The 17842-nt window shown below is 44.5% G+C and overlaps 1 protein-coding gene and 1 long non-coding RNA gene across 2 annotated transcripts in view; one reads left to right on the plus strand and one right to left on the minus strand.

Moving 5' to 3' along the window:
• LOC120059112 overlaps nucleotides 1-5942 on the plus strand; it is a 61261-nt gene extending 55319 nt beyond the window's left edge. The window contains exon 3 of the long non-coding RNA XR_005478126.1: nucleotides 5840-5942. This is a non-coding gene — a long non-coding RNA (uncharacterized LOC120059112). The remainder of the gene's footprint in view (nucleotides 1-5839) is intronic.
• The window catches only part of LOC120059111 (formin-like protein 3), a 77411-nt gene that overhangs the window by 55334 nt on the left and 4235 nt on the right, over nucleotides 1-17842 (minus strand). The window lies entirely within an intron of this gene.

Below are 17842 nucleotides of genomic sequence, written 5' to 3' on the forward strand. Positions count from 1 at the left end.
ACACTTCAGCGAGCAGGCCTTTCAAAGCGACCTGGCCCGGGTATCCTGGAAGGATATTGACCTCATCCAGTCAGTAGAGGATGCCTGGTTGCTATTCAAAAGTGCTTTCCTCTCCATTTTAAATAAGCATACCCCATTCAAAAAATGTAGAACAAAGAACAGATATAGCCCTTGGTTCGCACCAGACCTGACTGCCCTTGACCAGCACAAAAACACCCTGTGGCATTCTGCAATAGCATCAAATAGCCTCCGCGATATGCAACTTTTCAGGGAAGTCAGGAACCAATATACTCAGTCAGGAAAACTAAGGCTAGCTTTTACAAACAGAAATTTGCTTCCTGTAGCACTAATTCCAAAACGTTTTGGGACACTGTAAAGTCCATGGAGAATAAGAGCACCTCCTCCTCCCAGACAGTACTGTGCAGCCGTCTTCATTGACCTGGCCAAGGCTTTCGACTCTGTCAATCACCGCATTCTTATCGGCAGACTCAATAGCCTTGGCTTCTCAAATGACTGACGAAGCATCCTTCACTCATGCCGCCAAACATATACCCTCGTAAAACTGACTATCCTACCAATCCTTGACTTCGGCGATGTCATTTACAAAATAGCCTCCAACACTCTACTCAGCAAACTGGATGTAGTCTATCACAGTGCCATCCATTTCATCACCAAAGCCCCATATACTACCCACCACTGCGACATGTATGCTCTCGTTGGCTGGCCCTCACTACATATCCATCGCCAAACCCACTGGCTCCAGGTCATCTATAAGTCTTTGCAAGGTAAAGCCCGCCTTATCTCAGCTCACTGGTCACCATAGCAACGCCCACCCGTAGCACGCACTCCAGCAGGTATATTGCACTGGTCATCCCCAAAGCCAACACTTTCTTTGGCCGCCTTTCCTTCCAGTTCTCTGCTGCCAATGACTGGAACGAATTGCAAAAATCTCTGAAGCTGGAGTCTTATATCTCCCTAACTTTAAGCATCAGCTGTCTGAGCAGCTTACCGATCACTGTACCTGTACACAGCGAATCTGTAAATAGCACACCCGACTACCTCATCCCCATATTATTACTTACCCTCTTGCTCTTTTGCACCCCAGTCTCTAGGGCCTATTTATTGCCTACCTCCCTAATCTTCTACATTTGCACACACTATACATTTTTATTTTTCAATTTTTATTTTCTTTAGTGTTATTGACTGTACATTTGTTTATGTGTAACTCTGTGTTGTTGTTTTTGTCACACTGCTTTGTTTTATCTTGTCCAGGTCACAGTTGTAAATGAGAACTTGTTCTCAACTGGCCTACCTGGTTAAATAAAGGTGATATAAAATGAAAACCATCTCAATTTTCTTTTTTTTAACTCTGCGGTCCAACTCATCCAAAACCATCTCAATTGGGTTGAGGCCGGGGGATTGTGGAGCCCAGGTCATCTGATGCAGCACTCCATCATTCTCCTTCTTGGTCAAATAGCCCTTACACAGCCTGGAGGTGTGTTGGGTCATTGTCCTGTTGAAAAACAAATGATAGTCCCACTAAGCGCAAACCAGATGGGATGGCGTATCACTGCAGAAAGCTGTGGTAGCCATGGTGGTTAAGTGTGCCTTGAATTCTAAATAAATCACAGACAGTGTCACAAGCAAAGCACCCCCAAACCATCACACCTTCTCCTCCATGCTTCACAGTGGGAACCACACATGTGGAGATCATCTGTTCACCTATTCTGAGTCTCACAAAGACACAGCGGTTGGAACCAAAAATATCAAATTTGGACTCATCAGACCAAAGGACAGATTTCCACCGGTCTAATGTCCATTGCTCGTGTTTCTTGGCCCAAGCAAGTCTCTTTCTTTCGTTTTGTATATTATCTACCTCACTTGCTTTGGCTATGTTAACATGTTTCCCATGCCAATAAAGCCCCTTGAATTGAATTGAGAGAGAGAGAGAAAAGGGCTAGAGAGAATTAGAGAGAAAAACAGGGGATCCGAGTGAGAGGGGGAGCATTTGGCGAAGATAGGATGAAAAGAGAGAGGAGAGTGGGAGAAAGAGGGTGAGTATTGGGGGAGGAGTATGCGCAGGGTGACATAAAACCCTATCTCTCCCCCCTGCTGGTTCTTGTTTACAGAAGCAACCTGAGCTAACGATGGTGTTCATTTACATGCTAAGCTAAATGACAGAACCACATTCTTGACTTGTGGAATCTCTGAACCACCAGGACAACGAAATGTTTTCCAATCCCATTGTCCCAAACAACTTCCACTAATGACAACTAATGATAGTACTGATCTGTACTCAAAACACAAAGTAATTTGAAGTAAAAAAGTTATGAAAAAATGTATTTAATATGTTGTATATAACATTTCATGTTTAAACAGTTAGAATCAAGTAGAATGAATGTTATGACAAAGATCTGCTGCTCTACAGAAAATGAATGCATGCTTCTAAGCAACATAATAGCTGAATCGGCAGCCTGAAAAGCATTTAAAAAACGAATCAGAGGGTTTCAAATCCCCATGACACCATCATTATGCGGCAGCAACAGGCTTTCCAACTGTGGAGTCTGCCCTACAGCCGGCTCTGCTCTCCTCTCTGTCTACCATGCAGTCCAGGGGCCAGGGCTACCTGCTGCACGAGCACACACACACACACACACACACACACACACACACACACACACACACACACACACACACACACACACACACACACACACACACACACACAGTGCAGTGCTGCCCCCCAACACACACACACAGTGCAGTGCAGCCCCCCAACACACACACACAGTGCAGTGCAGCCCCCCACTATCCCCTCTGAAGCCTACAGACCTGGGTTTAAATACTCATGAAAATCTTTCAAGTACTTCAAGAGTGTGCTTTAGTTTGCCTGGAGTGTCAGGTGGTTGGGGTTTACACCTTCAGGACTTTTCTATTGGTTCCATTGCAACAGCCAAGCTCAATCCAGCACAGATAATAGTATTTGAAATCATTTGAAATAGTTTTTGAACCCAGGTCTGGAAGTCTGGCCTGAAAACCCCCTCATCTCCCCTGGGTCTTCTGGACCTCTGAATAAGCTCTCTACCAGCCGCTGCTTGCTAATGGAGACCCAAAGACGCCAAGTCTAGACATTCCATTACCGGTCTGAGACATACGTCAAGCCGACATAAAGAGAGTGATGCCTGAAAACCATTTCAGAAGAAAACAACAACCAATAACTGAGCGATCGCTGCACCTCAAACTATTTGTTAGTGTAATTTTCTGTATTTATTTTTCCTCCAATGGGACTGGGTCTGGGACATGAGGAGAATGATCTATGCAGCTGATAGCCTGTTGAGTCCTGCTGAGTTGAGTTTCAAGACAATTATCATCATAGGGTTCTATGAAGACAGGGTAGTCTTGTTATCAGCAGAGTAGGCTTGTTATCTACATGGTAGGCTTGTTATCTACATGGTAGGCTTGTTATCTACATGGTAGGCTTGTTATCAGCAGGGCAGTCTTGTTATCAGCAGGGCAGTCTTGTTATCAGTAGGGCAGTCTTGTTATCAGCAGGGCAGTCTTGTTATCAGTAGGGCAGTCTTGATATCAGCAGGGCAGTCTTGTTATCAGAAGGGCAGTCTTGTTATCAGCAGGGCAGTCTTGTTATCAGCAGGGCAGTCTTGTTATCAGCAGGGCAGGCTTGTTATCAGCAGGGCAGTCTTGTTATCAGCAGGGCAGTCTTGTTATCAGTAGGGCAGGCTTGTTATCAGCAGGGCAGTCTTGTTATCAGCAGGGCAGTCTTGTTATCAGCAGGGCAGTCTTGTTATCAGCAGGGCAGACTTGTTCTCAGCAGGGCAGACTTGTTATCAGCAGGGCAGTCTTGTTATCAGCAGGGCAGACTTGTTCTCAGCAGGGCAGACTTGTTATCAGCAGGGCAGGCTTGTTATCAGTAGGGCAGTCTTGTTATCAGCGGGACAGTCTTGTTATCAGCAGGGCAGTCTTGTTATCAGAGGGCAGTCTTGTTATCAGCAGGGCAGTCTTGTTATCAGTAGGGCAGGCTTGTTATCAGCAGGGTAGGCTTGTTATCAGTAGGGCAGGCTTGTTATCAGTAGGGCAGTCTTGTTATCAGTAGGGCAGTCTTGTTATCAGCAGGGCAGTCTTGTTATCAGCAGGGCAGTCTTGTTATCAGCAGGGCAGGCTTGTTATCAGTAGGGCAGTCTTGTTATCAGCAGGGCAGTCTTGTTATCAGCAGGGCAGTCTTGTTATCAGCAGGGCAGGCTTGTTATCAGCAGGGCAGTCGTGTTATTCAGCAGGGCAGTCTTGTTATCAGCAGGGCAGTCTTGTTATCAGCAGGGCAGTCTTGTTATCAGCAGGGCAGTCTTGTTATCAGCAGGGTAGGCTTGTTATCAGCAGGGCAGGCTTGTTATCAGCAGGGTAGGCTTGTTATCAGTAGGGCAGTCTTGTTATCAGCAGGGGAGGCTTGTTATCAGCAGGGCAGTCTTGTTATCAGTAGGGCAGTCTTGTTATCAGCAGGGTAGGCTTGTTATCAGTAGGGCAGTCTTGTTATCAGCAGGGCAGGCTTGTTATCAGCAGGGCAGTCTTGTTATCAGCAGGGCAGTCTTGTTATCAGCAGGGCAGTCTTGTTATCAGCAGGGCAGTCTTGTTATCAGCAGGGCAGTCTTGTTATCAGCAGGGTAGGCTTGTTATCAGCAGGGTAGGCTTGTTATCAGTAGGGCAGTCTTGATATCAGCAGGGCAGGCTTGTTATCAGCAGGGCAGTCTTGTTATCAGCAGGGGAGGCTTGTTATCAGCAGGGCAGTCTTGTTATCAGTAGGGCAGACTTGTTATCAGTAGGGCAGTCTTGTTATCAGCAGGGCAGGCTTGTTATCAGCAGGGCAGTCTTGTTATCAGCAGGGCAGGCTTGTTATCAGCAGGGCAGTCTTGTTATCAGCAGGGCAGTCTTGTTATCAGTAGGGCAGTCTTGTTATCAGCAGGGCAGGCTTGTTATCAGTAGGGCAGTCTTGTTATCAGCAGGGCAGTCTTGTTATCAGCAGGGTAGGCTTGTTATCAGCAGGGTAGGCTTGTTATCAGCAGGGTAGGCTTGTTATCAGCAGGGTAGGCTTGTTATCAGCAGGGTAGGAGTCACTGGGAGATAAACAGCCATGTCGGGGGCTCAGAGTCACTGTGTAGGAGCCAGATTTGCAAACTTCCAACATGAATCTAAAGCCTAGTGGTGGCATTTCCAAGCGGGCAAAACAGGTTGAAATGATGTCATTCTAACAGATGACATCACACTGGTTGAAATGATGTCATTCTAACAGATGACATCCAACTGGTTGAAATGATGTAATTCTAACCAGATGTCATCCAACTGGTTGAAATGATGTAATTCTAACAGATGACATCTAACTGGTTGAAATGATGTAATTCTAACCAGATTACATCCAACTGGTTGAAATTCTATAATTCTAACCAGATGACATCCAACTGGTTGAAATGATGTCATTCTAACCAGATGACATTCAACTGGTTGAAATGATGTAATTCTAACCAGGTTACATCCAACTGGTTGTATCAAGGTAATTTCATTCAGTTTTGCCCGCTGGGTCACTCACTGTTCACCACATATCCTAGAGTTCTTTCAACAGCAGGCGATTGTTGTGAATGGCCAAAATATATCAATGACTTTATCACACAACAATGTCCTAGCATGCCCCCACCTGACAACACACGGCTCCTAGCTAACTGACCGGGTATACGTTTTGACATTGGAAACAGAGGAATGAAAATGTTTATGAGGTGAAACATAAACAAAATGGCCATAACAAAATGTTCATGAATCATGTATTTATTCATTCCAGCGTAACAGCGGACGTCCTGTTTGTTTTCCTCTGGCCGGCCGTCCAGGCAGAGACGGGGAAGCCTCGGACCAGAGGATAGACGCATGGGACGCCAGGAATGCAGGTAGATTAATGTCTCAGTAGGTCAGGTCATGGCCGACCGGCCCTTTTGACACCCTGCCCAGTAAGTCAGAGTGTTAGCTAGAGATCTGCTGGAGCCTGGAGGGGAAACACACCAGAACCAGCAGAGCGGTCCCTCTAGAACTAAGGGCAATGGAATTTCACTCATATGTGGATTTAAGGACTATCATTTATGTACATTACTATAACTAACCTTAAAATTAAATCAAATTTACAAAACCATATTACTGAATGGAAAAGGTACTGAACGGAAAAGTGGGTGGGTTATATCCGGCCTGGTTGGCCCTGTCTGGGGGTATCATCGGACTGGGCCACAGTGTCCCCCGACCCCCCGTCTCAGTCCCCAGTATCTATGCTGCAATAGTCTATGTCCCGGGTGGCTAGGGTCAGTCTGTTATACCTGGTGTCATGTGTGATCTTAGGCATGCTCCCTCTATTTCTCCCATCTCTCTCTCTCTCTCTGTCTCGCCTCCCAGAGGACCTGAGCCCTAGGACCATGCCTCAAGACTGCCTGGCTTGATGACTCCTGGCTGTCCACAGTCCACCTGGTAGTGCTGCTGCTCAAGTTTCAACTGTTCTGCCTGCGGCTATGGAAACCTGACCTGTTCACCGGACGTGCTACCTTGTCCCGGACCTGCTGTTTTGACCCTCTCCCTCTCCCTCTCTACCTCTCTCTCTACTGCACCTGCTGACTCAACCTCTGAATGCTCGGCTATGAGAAGTCAACTGACATTTACTCCCGAGGTGCTGACCTGTTGTACCCTCTTCAACCACTGTGATTATTATTTGACCCTGCTGGTCATCTATGAACGTTTGAACATCTCGAAGAACAATCTAGCCATGTACACTTATAATCTCCACCGGCACAGCCAGAAGATGACTGGCCACCCCTCAGAGCCTGGTTCCTCTCCAGGTTTCTCCCTAGGTTCCTGCCTTTCTAGAGAGTTTTTCTTAGCCACCGGGATTCTACATCTGCATTGCTTGCTGTTTGGTGTTTAGGCTGGGTTTCTGTATAGCACTTTGTGACATCTGCTGACCTAAAAAGGGCTTTAGAAATACATTTGATTGATTGCTTTAAAGATAACACATGTAGCCACACTATCCCCAACCCCAAGACTCATGTCTTTTTCAGGGGCTGGTTAGGATGACGTTTGAGCTAAAGTCAACTAAAACTGAGAAGGAAAATATTTCCAACATGAATTACTGGAAACGAAGGGCTCAGACACATCAATAGCGCTTTCTGACCCAGAGTACTTAGCACCTCTGAACGTAATTTGCGCACCGAGTGTGCAATGATTTTACATGTAGAATGTGAAAAATGTCGGCAGTCAGACAACTATAGCGTGTGGTCCATAAAACACACTGAACGATCATCAGACGAATGCTAGATCCACATTCAGTGGGATGTGTGCGAGTCTTAAGTGGTCAGTAAAGGAATGAGAAGTCTAGACCCTGTGTGGAAATGACTGTATAAATATTACATTCTCCAACGCTGTTCCTGGTGAGATACCCTCCTGTAGGTTTTCACTCCAACTCTGTTCCTGGAGAGATACCATCCTGTAGGTTTTCACTCCAACGCTGTTCCTGGAGAGATACCCTCCTGTAGGTTTTCACTCCAACTTTGTTCCTGGCGAGCTACCATCCTGTAGGTTTTCACTACAACGCTGTTCCTGGAGAGATACCCTCCTGTAGGTTTTCACTCCAACGCTGTTCCTGGAGAGCTACCATCCTGTAGGTTTTCACTCCAACGCTGTTCCTGGAGAGCTACCATCCTGTAGGTTTTCACTTCAACGCTGTTCCTGGAGAGCTACCATCCTGTAGGTTTTCACTCCAACGCTGTTCCTGGAGAGCTACCATCCTGTAGGTTTTCACTTCAAGGCCTCCAGTAGGTCTCCCCTGCCTGGCGAATCCTGTGCCTCCTCCAAGGACCAGGCCTCCAGCGACGGTCCCCAGTCCGGAGCCAGTCCCCAGTCCGGAGCCAGTCCGGAGCCTAGAGGAGAGGCTAGGGGCTCACTGCAGTTGAACTAGAGGAGAGGCTAGGGGGTCACTGCAGTTGAACTAGAGGAGAGGCTAGGGGCTCACTGCAGTTGAACTAGAGGAGAGGCTAGGGGGTCTCTGTAGTTGAACTAGAGGAGAGGCTAGGGGCTCACTGCAGTTGAACTAGAGGAGAGGCTAGGGGGTCACTGCAGTTGAACTAGAGGAGAGGCTAGGGGGTCTCTGTAGTTGAACTAGAGGAGAGGCTAGGGGGTCACTGCAGTTGAACTAGAGGAGAGGCTAGGGGCTCACTGCAGTTGAACTAGAGGAGAGGCTAGGGGCTCACTGCAGTTGAACTAGAGGAGAGGCTAGGGGGTCACTGCAGTTGAACTAGAGGAGAGGCTAGGGGCTCACTGCAGTTGAACTAGAGGAGAGGCTAGGGGCTCACTGCAGTTGAACTAGAGGAGAGGCTAGGGGCTCACTGCAGTTGAACTAGATGAGAGGCTAGGGGGTCACTGCAGTTGAACTAGAGGAGAGGCTAGGGGCTCACTGCAGTTGAACTAGAGGAGAGGCTAGGGGCTCACTGTAGTTGAACTAGAGGAGAGGCTAGGGGCTCACTGCAGTTGAACTAGAGGAGAGGCTAGGGGCTCACTGCAGTTGAACTAGAGGAGAGGCTAGGGGCTCACTGCAGTTGAACTAGAGGAGAGGCTAGGGGCTCACTGCAGTTGAACTAGAGGAGAGGATAGGGGCTCACTGCAGTTGAACTAGAGGAGAGGCTAGGGGCTCACTGCAGTTGAACTAGAGGAGAGGCTAGGGGCTCACTGCAGTTGAACTAGAGGAGAGGCTAGGGGCTCACTGCAGTTGAACTAGAGGAGAGGCTAGGGGCTCACTGCAGTTGAACTAGAGGAGAGGCTAGGGGCTCACTGCAGTTGAACTAGAGGGAGAAGCATGCAGCCCACTAACACATGCATAAATATATAAATATAGTTCTGCACACTCCCTCATACATAAACAACACTTGGCTATGTGAACAACATTAAAGGCCATACAAAATGTCTTATTGTACAACACACTATGTATACCCATTCCATAGACTCAGTCAACTTCATATCCCAAAGTTCAGTGGAGAGAACAATGTTTGAGTCAAGCCTCCAGACAAGACCAATGAAGTTGAAGTCGTGAGTACTCTTCAACAATACTTTCAAGGTGGTCAGTTGAATGTCTGCCTTAAAAGAACGGAACTGAAGAATGGAATGGAAGATTCCTTTTTCAGTCAGGTGGGTCACAGAGTCATTGACGTTCCACGTGTGTAGAGACATGCTGTATCTGTTCAGTCATGCTCTTCAACTTGACCTGGGCTTTTCTAAATAACTGCTCTGCTAAGAAAAGCACTAAAATCCTTTAGGCCCAGGCCCATAAAGACTAGCCCATAATAGGGACTAGCTATAGCCTGAGGGAGGGTTCTACATGGAACCCAAAAGGGTTCTACCTGAAACCAAAAAGGGTTCTACCTGGAACCAAAAAGGGTTCTCCTATGGGGACAGCTGAAGATTCCTTTTGGAACCATTTTTTTCTAAGAGTGTAAAATGCAGCTTCCCCCAAACAAAGGAAAAGTATTTCAATTTAATGTCCCATAGTGTCCCAATTTAATGTCCCACGCTGCACACAGCTTGAATCCTTTAGTTTCAGCTGAGTGGCATCTATCAAACACACACACACACACACACACACACACACACACACACACACACACACACACACACACACACACACACACACACACACACACACACACACACACACACACACACACACACACACACACACACACACACACACACACACACACACCCTCCTGACCAACTATTCACTATGGTTCACTTCACTATGGTTCACTATGGTTCACTTGACTATGATTCACTATGGTTCACTAACCCTCCTTTCCTTCCTCCAACTCATTCCACAACAATATCCATGAGCTCATGCAAACCAGAAGGACTTGCCTGTACCATAATCAAACCTCGGAGTATGGTGCAACTCTCTGCAACACTCTGGTTGTGTCACAAATGGCACCCTGTTCCCTATATACAGTAGGGTGCTACTTATGACCAGAGCCCAATGGAGTGCCATTTGCGACAAAGTCTCTGACAAATCTGTTAGGATGGACTCCAACCAATGCAATTAAGTAGATAAAATAATCCCAGTCTCTTTGAAAGATGTGTGTGAGCTGTTCTCGCCCGTTGGTAATGTCAGTACAGGGCAGCAGTAGACAGCACAGTGCCAGGCGGCTAGTTCAAAAGGAATTTTCCCTCTGCTCTCTCTGTGAGCCTAGCTGAGCCTGGCTGAGTTGTCCTGTGGCCCCAGCCCAGACTTGACCACAGGAATCCAGCGGTGGAGGGGAGTGGTGCGAAAAGAAAGAAAGAAAGCAAGGAAGGAAGGAAGGAAGGAAGGAAGGAAGGAAGGAAGGAAGGAAGGAAGGAAGGAAGGAAGGAAGGAAGGAAGGAAGGAAGGAAGGAAGGAAGGAAGGAAGGAAGGAAGGAAGGAAGGAAGGAAGGAAGGGAGGGAGGGAGGGAGGGAGGGAGGGAGGGAGGGAGGAAGGAAGGAAGGAAGGAAGGAAGGAAGGAAGGAAGGAAGGAAGGAAGGAAGGAAGGAAGGAAGGAAGGAAGGAAGGAAGGAAGGAAGGAAGGAGACTGAACAAGAGAGAAGAGAGAAAAGAGGAGATGCCTTTAACACATGCTCCTGGTTAGACTTGACCCAAACATTTTATTATCCGACCGCATAAAGTAGTCTAATTTAACCCAGGGGTCTCATCCCACCCCATCCTCCTCCTTCCCCCTCCCCCCATCCTCTCCACTCAGAACTTCCTTCAATTCCTCTCCCATCTACAGATGAGTGATTCTGCTAAAGTCATTAGCCCGTGGATGGATAGATACTACTGCACTGGCACAGCCTGCCCTCATTACATCATTATGTGCTGCTGCCATTCCAAAGGCCAAGCGATGTCTGGGAGCTGCCTGTCTCTGCCTGAGAGGAGGAGGCTGCCCCACCAGATACAGACACATACGCTCATCCTTAGTACACACACACACACAGAGACACATACTAAAAAACACACACACACACACAGTGCTATTGTAAGCACATCCGTACACACCGGAAACACACTGGGAGAAGATGGAAGAATGTGATGAGAAAATAAAATTTATGGAAAACAGTTATGAAATACCATTTATGGAATACAGTTATGAAACAGCTCTTATGCTGATTTGTTTATTTCCTTAGAAAATTCTACCATTCTTCTTGTAACATAATTGAGACAATTTTTTATTCAATGAAAATATGACCAATATAAATGTTTTCCCCCTTCTTATGACCAATAGAAACGTTTCCCCCATCTTATGACCAATATAAACGTTTTCCCCCATCTTATGACCAATATAAACGTTTTCCCCCATCTTATGACCAATAGAAACGTTTCCCCCATCTTATGACCAATATAAACGTTTTCCCCCATCTTATGACCAATAGAAACGTTTTCCCCCATCTTATGACCAATAGAAACGTTTTCCCCCATCTTATGACCAATAGAAACGTTTTCCCCCATCTTATGACCAATAGAAACGTTTTCCCCCACCTTATGACCAATAGAAACGTTTCCCCATCTTATGACCAATAGAAACGTTTTCCCCCACCTTATGACCAATAGAAACGTTTTCCCCCATCTTATGACCAATAGAAACATTTTCCCCCATCTTATGACCAATAGAAACGTTTTCCCCCATCTTATGACCAATAGAAACGTTTTCCCCCATCTTATGTCCAATAGAAACGTTTTCCCCCATCTTATGACCAATAGAAACGTTTTCCCCCATCTTATGTCCAATAGAAACGTTTTCCCCCATCTTATGACCAATAGAAACGTTTTCCCCCATCTTATGACCAATAGAAACGTTTTCCCTCATCTTATGACCAATATAAATGTTTTCCCTCATCTTATGACCAATAGAAACGTTTCCCCCATCTTATGACGACAATAAATGTTTTCCCTCATCTATTGTAGAAAACAGAGTGAGACAACAATGTAGAGTCCCTGAGATAGTTTTTAGAGTACAGTTCCATTCCCTCTGGGAAGGAAACCCCCAGTGTGACCTGACCTGACCTCTAATCACGGCCAGCTAGCCAAGCCATGACCCTCTCTTCCTCTCTTCCTGACTACCTCCAACTTCAAGATGGTGTGTTTGTATGTGCGTGCGTGCGTGTCCGTGCGTGTGTGTGTGTGCGAGTCTCCCTCTCTTCCTGACAACCTGGAGCTTTGAAGTCTCTTTACCTCCTGAACAGAGGTAGCAGCCAGCACAGACCACTGTAACCATAACACCACTAAAAACATGTTGTTCAGTCTCGCAACGAGACACAAAGTCAAGGAAGTGTCTTGTGGTGATGACAGGGAGGATGAAAAGCTACCCTTCAAGTTACGACAGTTGTAGATAGTTTATTATTATCTATCTATTATTGGTGTATTTGTCCATGAGTTATCCAATTCAACCTGTTACATATCACTTAGTCTCTTGTGACAAACTGTCATAGACGTATGTTTCACAAGTTTGGATGACATATTACAATACAGCGAGTAGAGCAGAGTAGAGTACAGTACAATAAAGTACAATACTGGCTACAGTACAGTGAGTAGAGTACAGTGCAATACAGTACTGAGTACAGTACAGTGAGTAGAGTACAGTGCAATACAGTACTGAGTACAGTACAGTGAGTAGAGTACAACACAATACAGTACTGAGTACAGTACAGTGAGTAGAGTACAGTGCAATACAGTACTGAGTACAGTACAGTGAGTAGAGTACAACACAATACAGTACTGAGTACAGTACAGTGAGTAGAGTACAATACAATACAGTACTGAGTACAGTACAGTGAGTAGAGTACTGTACAATACAATACAGTAGAATGCAATACAGTACAGTAAATTACAATAGAGTAAAGAAAAGTAGAGTACAGTCCAGTATATTGTACTGTACTCTACTGTATTGAACTACACTCTACTTCACTGTACTGTACTCTACTGTATTGAACTACACTCTACTTCACTGTACTGTGCTCTACTGCACTCTATTCTACTCTGCTCTGCTGTGCTGCTCTGTGATGTCCAAACTTGTGAAACATGAGGAAATGGAAATTCATATCTATAATTATGTATTTCTATGTAGTACAGATCAGGGACCCATGATGTAATTCTCGAAACGTAAATCCGTTACCGGGTGTAAATCCACTTCACTTATTGTAGTTCAACAATAAAAAAAATATGACATCTTTTAATCTTAATTCGGAGTAGATATTTAACAGCGTTTTTGGAGAATGTGGTCGCATTAAAAAACGGAGGTAGATTTTACTGTAATTCCGTTACCACTGTTTGCACCTGCACAATTCTCCTACTAAATTACTTTTTGTAAAATGTCCGGTGGAAATTGTTAAAGATAGTCCTTGTGCATAGAGTTGTATGGTTTGTTAAACTTTGAAATCAATGGCTTTTGTTTGGCATACATTTTAATGTGAAAGAAACTGAGTCAAAGCACAATTCTGTTACCATGGAATTTCCCTTTAAGATCTCAAGTTTCTAACCAAAGGCCATGAGAGGACACAGTACTGTTGATACATAACATACCCCCTGCCGCAGTGCTTTGCCCTCTGGAAAATATGTCTAAAAGTAACTGCTTCTAACCGTTTCTGCATGACCACCACCAGCCATGTCTAAGTGAGGACAGCTTCTAGCTGAGCTTGGCCTTTGATTACCACCCACCGGCTCCTGCAGGCAGTTCTCTATGTGGGGTGATGATGTGAAATATTTGGGTATTTGATATAATAGTTTGTCATAATAGCTGGGATCTGAGACTTTAGCACAGCAGTCAACAAGTGCAGGGATGCGATCGGGATAACATAGAAAAGCAGGGAAAAGTAATTAAAAGTGGGATATTTGTATTGACGACGGTGGTAGGCCTGATCACCAACAACAATGAGACAGCCTACAGGGAGGAGGTCAGAGACCTGGCAATGTGGTGCCAGGACAACAACCTCTCCTTTAACGTCAGCAAGACAAAGGAGCTGATAGTGGACTACAGGAAACGAAGGGCCGAACACGCCCCCATTCACATCGACGGGGCTGTAGTGGAGCGGGTCGAGAGCTTGTTCACATCACTAAGGATCTATCATGGTCGACACAAACCAACACAGTCATGAAGAGGGCACAGCAATGCTTCTTCCCCTTCAGGAGGCTAAAAAGATTTGGCATGGGTCTTCAGATCCTCAAAAAGATCTGCAGCTGCACCTGAGAGCATCTTGACTGGCTGCGTCACACCTTGGTACGGCAACTGCTTGGCATCTGACCGCAAGGCACTACAGAGGGCAGTGTGTACGGCCCAGTACATCGCTGGACTTCTATACCAGGCAGTGTCAGAGAAAGGCTCTAAAAATTGTCAAAGACTCCAGACACTCAAGCCATAGACTGTAGTCTCTGCTACCGCACAGCAAGCGGTACCAACGGAAGGCAAATCTGGAACCAACAGGAACCTGAACAGCTTCTACCCCCAAGCCATAAGACTACTAAAGCTGCCATCAAGGCAAAGGGAGGCTACTTTGAAGAATCAAATATAAAATATATTTTGATTTGTTTATCACTTTTTTGGTTTCTACATGATTCCATATGTGTTATTTCATAGTTATCCACAATGTATAAAATAGTAAAATAAAATAAAAACTGTAATGAGAAGATGTGTCCAAAATGTTGACTGGTACTGTACATACTGTATGTACCTCAATTACCTCGTACCCCTGCACACCCGGTACTGGTACCCCATGTTATCATTACTCATACTATGCAGCCTCTACTCCACTACTCACAGACGGTAGTAGAGGCTGCATAGTATACGGTGCCTATGGAAAGTATTCAGACCCCTTGACCTTTTCCACATCTTGTTACGTCACAGCCGAATGCCAAGAGTGTGCAAAGATGTCATCAAGGCAAAGGACGGCTACTTTGAAGAATCTCCAATATAAAATATATTTTGATTTGTTTAACACTTTTTTAGTTACTACATGATTCCATATGTGTTATTTCATAGTTGTGATGTCTCCACTATTATTCTACAATGTAGAAAATAGTAAAAATAAAGAAAAAAACCTGAATGATTAGGTGTGTCTAAACTTTTGACTGGTACTGTATAAAAACATGTGTTTGCTTTGTCATTATGGGGTATTGTGTGTAGATTGATTATGGGGGAAAACGACTTAATTAAGCAATTTTAGAATAAGGCTGTAACATAACAAAATGTGGAAAAGGTCAAGGGGTCTGAATACTTTCTGAATGCGCTGTATATAGTGTAGAGGTCGACCGATTATGATTTTTCAACACCGATACCGATACCGATTATTGGAGGACCAAAAAGCCGATACCGATTAATCGGCCGATTTTTTTCTGTCTTTATTTGTAATAATGACAATTACAACAATAGTGAATGAACACTTATTTTAACTTAATATAATACATCAATAAAATCAGTTTAGCCTCAAATAAATAATGAAACATGTTCAATTTGGTTTAAATAATGCAAAAACAAAGTGTTGGAGAAGAAAGTAAAAGTGCAATATGTGCCATGTAAGAAAGCTAACGTTTAAGTTCCTTGCTCAGAACATGAGAACATATGAAAGCTGGTGGTTCCTTTTAACATGAGTCTTCAATATTCCCAGGTAAGAAGTTTTAGGTTGTAGTTATTATAGGAATTATAGGGCTATTTCTCTCTATACGATTTGTATTTCATATACCTTTGACTATTGGATGTTCTTATAGGCACTATAGTATTGCCAGTGTAACAGTATAGCTTCCATTCCTCTCCTCGCCCCTACCTGGGCTCGAACCAGGAACACATCGACAACAGCCACCCTCGAAGCAGCGTTACTCATGCAGAGCAAGGGGAACAACTACTCCAAGTCTCAGAGCGAGTGACGTTTGAAACGCTATTAGCGCGCACCCCGCTAACTAGCTAACCATTTCACATCGGTTACACCAGCCTAATCTCGGGAGTTGATAGGCTTGAAGTTATAAACAGCTCAATACTTGGAGCATTGCAAAGAGCTGCTGGCAAAACGCACGAAAGTGCTGTTTGAATGAATGCTTACGAGCCTGCTGGTGCCTACCACCGCTCAGTCAGACTGCTCTATCAAATCATAGACTTAATTATAACATAATAACACACAGAAATACGAGCCTTAGGTCATTGATATGGTCGAATCCGTAAACTATCTTCTTGAAAACAAAACGTTTATTCTTTCAGTGAAATACGGAACCGTTCTGTATTTTATCTAATGGGTGGCATCCATAAGTCTAAATATTCCTGTTACATTGCACAACCTTCAATGTTATGTCATAATTACGTAAAATTCTGGCAAATTAGTTCGCAACGAGCCAGGCGGCCCAAACTGTTGCATATACCCTGACTCTGCGTGCAATGACCGCAAGAGAAGTGACACAATTTCACCTGGTTAATATTGCCTGCTAACCTGGATTTCTTTTAGCTAAATATGCAGGTTTAAAAATATATACTTCTGTGTATTGATTTTAAGAAAGGCATTGATGTTTATGGTTAGGTACAGTCGTGCAACGATTGTGCTTTTTTCGCAAATGCGCTTTTGTTAAATCATCCCCCGTTTGGCGAAGTTGGCTATCTTTGTTAGGAAGAAATAGTCTTCACACAGTTCGCAACGAGCCAGGCGGCCCAAACTGCTGCATATACCCTGACTCTGTTGCAAGAGAAGTGACACCATTTCCTTAGTTTAAAGAAATTCATGTTAGCAGGCAATATTAACTAAATATGCAGGTTTAAAAATATATACTTGGGTATTGATTTTAAGAAAGGCATTGATGTTTATGGTTAGGTACACGTTGCAGCAACGACAGTCCTTTTTCGCGAATGCGCACCGCATCGATTATATGCAACGCAGGACACGCTAGATAAACTAGTAATATCATCAACCATGTGTAGTTAACTAGTGATTATGATTGATTGATTGTTTTTTATCAGATAAGTTTAATGCTAGCTAGCAACTTACCTTGGCTTCTTACTGCATTCGCGTAACAGGCAGGCTCCTCGTGGAGTGCAATGTAAAGCAGGTGGTTCGAGCGTTGGACTAGTTAACTGTAAGGTTGCAAGATTGAATCCCCGAGCTGACAAGGTAAAAATCTGTCGTTCTGCCCCTGAACAAGGCAGTTAACCCACCGTTCCTAGGCCGTCATTGAAAATAAGAATGTGTTCTTAACTGACTTGTCTAGTTAAATAAAGGTGTAAAAAATAGTTTTTAATAATTTAAAAAAATGTAATCTTCCAAATCGGTGTCCAAAAATACCGATTTCCGATTGTTATGAAAACTAGAAATCGGCCCTAATTAATCGGCCATTCCGATTAATCGGTCGACCTCTAATATAGTGTAACAGAGAGTCTTGAAGAGACAGTCATGTCCCTATAGGTGGAATGATACAGTTACATAGTACAGTATATAAAAGAGACAGGCATTCTCAGGAGAGATGTTGATTGGTTCAGTAATTAGCTGTAAGAGTATCCTGGTAGAGTAGAGTAGAGCATCATACCAAGAAGATACCAGCTGCAGTGTTTCTGGGACATGCCAAAAATGTTACTGTAAAGTCCACACACAGACGCTAAACTCAGGCTGGGTGTGGTGTGATGTGGAGAGGTTGATCATATAAGTGGGAAACACTGGACAAACACTTGTGCGAAAACACATTTGTAGAGGTTTAACAGGACTTACTGACATGGTCAGCAGAAGCCATATTGGCTCAGAAACAATGCTTTGATTCATGGTGGAATGAAGAGAATTAGTATTTTTTTGTTT

The sequence above is a fragment of the Salvelinus namaycush genome, chromosome 14 (assembly GCF_016432855.1).
Source record: "Salvelinus namaycush isolate Seneca chromosome 14, SaNama_1.0, whole genome shotgun sequence".
Classification (NCBI taxonomy): domain Eukaryota; kingdom Metazoa; phylum Chordata; class Actinopteri; order Salmoniformes; family Salmonidae; genus Salvelinus; species Salvelinus namaycush.